Raw genomic sequence first — 6,000 nt, 5'->3', positions numbered from 1 at the left:
CGCGCACGGCCACTCGTCGGCACCGGCGGGATCGGGACCCGGTCGACGGAGAGGTGCTAGGCGTTGGGGAGGTGGACGTCGCTCCACGGGACCGGCGTCCTCGTCTCCCAGTAGCGCCGGCATACCTTAGCGCTGAGGTACTGCCGGTCGCGCTGGCCGGCAGGCCTAGGGCCAATGGTGAAGGGTGTTGCGGCGGAGGCACGACGCGGTGGCGATGCGGCCTCCTTCTTCACGGAGCTGCGGCGGCGTCCAGACGAGGAGCCAGCCTCGCGGTTGTGCTTCCCCTTGCAGCCGTAGTTCCACAGCCCCATGGCTGGGAGGTGGGCGGCCGGCGAGTTCGAGGAGGCTAGGGTTTGGTTGTCGGGTTTTGAGGAGGCCGCGGGGTGGCGATGGGAATTGTGGACGACGACCGGTCCACGGCTTCCCCATTTAAGAAGGACCGCGACCGTTCCCTGGGCGGATGACAGGCGGGCCCGGCCGTTCGTGCGCATTGATGTGGGCGGGTGGGAGGTATGTGGCCGTCTGCCACGCGGTCCCGACGCGGACGAGCGCGCGTCCATTTGATGTCCGCCGCGACCCAAACCCCGCGCAAGTTTACGCTCAAAATGGATCGTCCCGGACACAAAACGGACAAGATGGGTTCGGACCGTCTCGCGCTGGGCCGATCGGTTTGTCTCTTTTACCCCAAACGAACGAGGCCGAACAGGATGGGATCGTGCGGTAAAGCTGGCCTTACCGCCACCTAAGTACACGTGATACATGCATGCTTTGTGGTGTGGAAAAGGAAGGGACTTTTCATGCGTTAGTACCGTGTGGTCATGCCAAGATTTTATGCGACGCGATGAGGTCCATCTAGCCACTTCCTTCCAATGAGCAGCTCATAAACAATAGCCCAAAATGGCTATTACTCCCTCAGATCCTAAATATAAAATCTTTTAGAGATTTTATTATGAACCACATATGAATGTATATAGACATATTTTAGAATGTAGATTCATTCATTTTGCTTTGTATGTACTCCCTCCGTTCCTAAATATAAGTCTTTTAAGCGATTTTACTAACGGTCTACATACGGAGCAAAATGATTGAATCTATATTCCAAAATATGTCTATATACATCCGTATGTAGTCCACTAGTGAAATCTCTACAAAGACTTATATTTAGGAACGGAGGGAGTAGTCCATAGTAAAATTTCTAAAAGATCTTATATTTAGAAACAGAGCGAGTACTTGTTTTGGCAAACTGCTTTGAACAGGTGCCTGACATGGTTGTCATTTTAATCTGGCATATTTGGCGATGGAGAACTGATATGGTGCATGGAAAAATTGTACCATCGGTGGACACTAGTGTTGACTTCCTGGACAGCTATTTAAGATCATTATCACATGCTAGAAATTTCAGTACTGAAGAGATTATAAAAGGAAAGATGCCTCTGCAATTTATTCAGCCGAAGCACACTGCACAGGAGGTGCAGTTCCTGTCCCTTGGCCACGGCCTCCAACTGGATGTGTGGCCTGTTAGACAATTGTATAGGATACGGTTGTAGTTTAAACCCTTTTCTATCTCTTCTCTGATCTCCCTTATCTCATGTAACCTCTTGATAAGATCTTGCCTTGTACTCCAAGATATTGTGATATAAATACATTGCGGCCCGAGACAAAGAGTTCTACGCTTCGTCATATGGTCATCAGAGCCCTTCCTCTCGACGCCTAGCTACCGAGAAGAGAAACCGCTCCATCGATCGTAGAGAGAGTCGACGATGACAGGCCCCGCGCTCCCCACCATTGCATCCACCCAGATTACATCCGCCGCGCCCACATCCTCCTCCAATACCTCGCTCTCTCTCGGTCCACCTCCATCAGAGAAGCTCACCAGGACAAACTTCGTTCTCTGGAAGCCGTCGTGCTACCCCAGATCAAGGGGGCACAGATGGAACACTTCCTCGACGCCGCAAGCCCGGCGCCTCCTGCCACCATCGCCATCACCAAGGATGGGAAGGAAGAGCAGGTCTTCAACTACGCCAGATCAATTTGGTACGCGCAGCAACAGCATGTACAAGGATACCTCATGGGATCTCTCTCTCTCGAGAAGTTCTCGCGCAAGTGGCAATGCTCCAGACGCCAGCCGAGGTATGGACTTCCATCCATGCCATGTTTGCTGCACAAACACAAGCCCAAAAGATCAACACAAGGATGGCCCTCGCCAATCTGCAAAAAGGTAATCTAACCATGGCAGAATACCTTGGAAAGATCAAAACCCTTACAAATGAAGTTGCCTGCGCCGGTGCACCGCTCGGAGATGCCGAGATCATCTCTCACGTCATAGCCGGCCTCAACATCGACTACAACCCCGTGATCTCGGCCTTGGCCGCACGGGTCGAACCGGTCACGGTTCAGGAGCTCTACAGCCAGCTTCTGAGCTTCGACGCCCGGCTCAGTATGCTGCAAGGAACCAATCTACGTCAATCCTCTGTCAACGCCGCCTCCCGCAGACGTGGCCGTGGGCGTGGACAGCAAGGGCGCGGACGCGGAAACGGCGGTGGAGGACGCGCCGGAAACCAGGGCCAGGCTCGCCCTGGTGGTGGTGGTGACCGCGGCGGCGGTGATCGCGGCGGTGGCTCCAACAACGGCTACAACGGCGGCGGCTACAACAACAATCGCCGACCGAGATGCCAGCTTTGCAAGAAGCCGGGCCACGAAGTCATTGACTGCTGGCACCAGTATGATGAGGACTACACGCCTGAAACACGGCAAGCTGCTGCCGCCACAAAGGAACACGGTGGAGCCGATGGTGAGACGGTTTGGTACGCCGACTCCGGCGCCACAGATCATGTCATGAATGAGCTAGAGAAGCTGGCTCTCCGGGAGAGGTACCACGGCAACGACCAGATTCACACCGCAAGTGGTGGAGGTATGGATATTCTTCACATTGGTCAATCCTCTATTAATTCCCCTAGCCTCAAACGTGATCTTGTTCTTAAAGATGTTCTCCATGTTCCACAAGCCGATAAGAATCTAGCTTCCATGTCCCGTTTGACATCCTACAACAATATTTTCTTTGAAACTCATTCTACCTATTTTTTCATTAAGGATCGGGCAACGAGGGAACTCATCCATCGCGGTAGATGCATTGGAGGACTATACCCCATCACATCAAGAGTCTTTAATCGACAGCGTCGTCGCCAAGTTTACTCTGCCACCAAGCCGTCACTAGCCAGATGGCACCAAAGATTAGGGCATCCTTCTTCAAATATAGTTAAGCAAGTAGTCAATAAAGGCAATCTTGCATTGTCAAGTAGTTCCAATACAGAGTCTGTTTGTGAAGCTTGTCAATGTGCCAAGAGTCACCAACTTCCCTATCCCTTGTAAAATAGTGTGTCTCATGCTTCTTTAGAGCTTATTTTCAATGATGTATGGGGTCATGCAAGAGATTCTTTTGGTAGAAAGAAATATTATGTCAGTTTCATCGATGATTATAGCAAGTTCACATGGATCTATTTGCTTAAAAACAAATCTAAAGTTTTTTCTGTCTTTCAAGAATTCCAAACACTTGTTGAGAGACAATTTGACAAAAAGATCCTTGCAGTTCAAAGTGACTGGGGAGGAGAGTATGAGAAACTTAACTCCTTCTTTCGTAGCATTGGGATTATTCACCATGTCTCTTGTCCCCATGCTCATAAAAAAAATGGTTCGGCCGAACGAAAACACCGTCATATTGTTGAAGTTGGCCTATCCCTTCTAGCTCACACATCCATGCCACTTAAATATTGGGATGAGGCCTTTATCACGGCCACATACCTTATAAATCGTTTGCCTAGTCGAGTCATTGGCAACACTACTCCATTGGAACGTTTGTTTCATCAAAAACCAGACTAGAGTTCTCTCAAAATCTTTGGGTGTGCATGTTACCCAAACCTTCGTCCCTATAATCATCATAAACTCGAGTTTCGGTCCACACAATGTGTGTTCCTTGGTTATAGTAATCTCCATAGAGGCTACAAGTGTCTACACATCTCATCCGGTCGTATCTATATTTCCCGTGATGTTATTTTTGATGAAACCATGTTTCCCTTTGCTAAACTCCATCCTAATGCGGGAGCTCTTTTGCGTGCCGAAATCTCCCTTCTTTCCGAGCCTATTTCATCTTCTAATCACGGGGGTGAATTAATTAGGACTAATCATGTGAAAAATATCATGGAATCTGTTGAAACTGACGTTGAAAATGCAGCTACATGGCACTATTTCATGTACTCGGATGCAACCAAGACTCGCGCGGAAATCCAAGCTGATCCGCTGGCTGCTGCAGCTCGTGCAGGCGTGCGATCTGAGGTTGCCACCCGGTGCAGTCTGCCCGACGCGGAGTTCCAGGCGGATTCTCCCGCGCCAACACCCGCGCTGAAAGGATCGATATGATTGACTAGAGGGGGGGTGAATAGACAACGACCACTTTTTAATTAAACTTAGCAAGTTAAGGTAAATAACATATGGGTTCATAAATATTATGACAATGAGGTGAACCCAAATGAAGCTAACAACGAGAGCTATTAAAACAAGTAAGATATAGACAACAACATAAGCATACACAAAGTAAAGGTTAGAGATAACCACAAGTGGAACCGATGGAGACGAGGATGTGTTACCGAAGTTCCTTCCCTTTGACAGGAAGTACGTCTCCGTTGGAGCGGTGTGGAGGCACAATGCTCCCCAATAAGCCACTAAGGCCACCGTATTCTCCTCACGCCCTCGCACGATGCAAGGTACCGTGATTCCACTATAGGTGCCCTTGAAGGCGGCGACCGAACCTTTACAAACAAGGTTGGGGCAAACTTCACACAAAGCTTGGAGGCTCCCAACAAGACCACGAAGCTTCACCACAATGGAATATGGCTTCGAGGTGACCTCAATCGTCTAGGATGCTCAAACACCCAAGAGTAATAAGATCCGCAAGGGATTGGTGGGGGGATCAACTTTTCTCTTGGTGGAAGTGTGGATGTAGGCCTTCTCAACCAATCCCTAAAGAATCAACAAGTTTGATTGGCTAGGGAGAGAGATCGGGCACTTTTGAGCTTAGGGAGCAACAATGGAGCTTGGGAGGGTAAGAGATGGAGTTCCAGAGCTAGAAGAACCCTTTATATAGTTGGGGGGGGAAATCCAACCGTTTTCCCACTCTCTGCCCGAGCTCCAGCGGTACTACCGCTGGCTGCAGTGGTACTACCGCTGGCACTCCAGCGGTACTACCGCTGGGCCCCTGGTAGTGCAAAGGCACTACCACCACCAAGAAAGTCTTCGCAAAAAGGTCCGTCCACGAACAACCGCTAGGCAGGCGGTACTAAGCTCCTGGAGCGGTACTACCGCTGACCAGGGGCGGTACTACCGCCAGCTAGCGGTACTACCGCTAGCACTCCAGCGGTACTACCGCTAGGGCCAACGGTACTACCGCGTGGCCCAGCGGTACTACCGCGTGGCCCAGCGGTACTACCGCTGGGGGACCATTTTGCAAAGAGGAAAGAAACACAGAGGCGGGGGCCGCTCCAAAGATGCAGGTAAGGGAAAATATGTGAAGTGCGCGTGCAAAGATTGATTCCACCCAAACCTTTCCACTACGGTTCCCCTCTTAATAGTACGTCTTTCCTATGACTCAAATAAAGAGAATCGTAGAGAACGTCGTGCTTCTGTTCCATGAACGAGGAGGCGAGTCGTCTTGTGCCGTTGACGTGTGTTATCTGAAACCTTAACACACACGGTTAGTCCTTTACGGTACTGTCATCAATCACCAAAATTACTTAGGCATAAACTATGCCCCAACAATCTCGCCCTTTTTGGTGGATTGATGACAATACCGGATTTGCACAGAGAGAAATATGAGAACTAAAAGATAGAGATATATGACAATACGGAGCATATGACTCACAGCATATGATGGAAATAAATCTCACATAAGTTCATGTCTCACAAACGATAGCAAACTAGAAGCAAACCAAGTTCGAAGCAACACACGAA

This window comes from Hordeum vulgare, chromosome 2H, assembly GCF_904849725.1.
Source record: "Hordeum vulgare subsp. vulgare chromosome 2H, MorexV3_pseudomolecules_assembly, whole genome shotgun sequence".
Classification (NCBI taxonomy): domain Eukaryota; kingdom Viridiplantae; phylum Streptophyta; class Magnoliopsida; order Poales; family Poaceae; genus Hordeum; species Hordeum vulgare.
The sequence above is the reverse complement of the archived record's forward strand: the minus strand, read 5'-3'. Positions refer to the sequence as shown.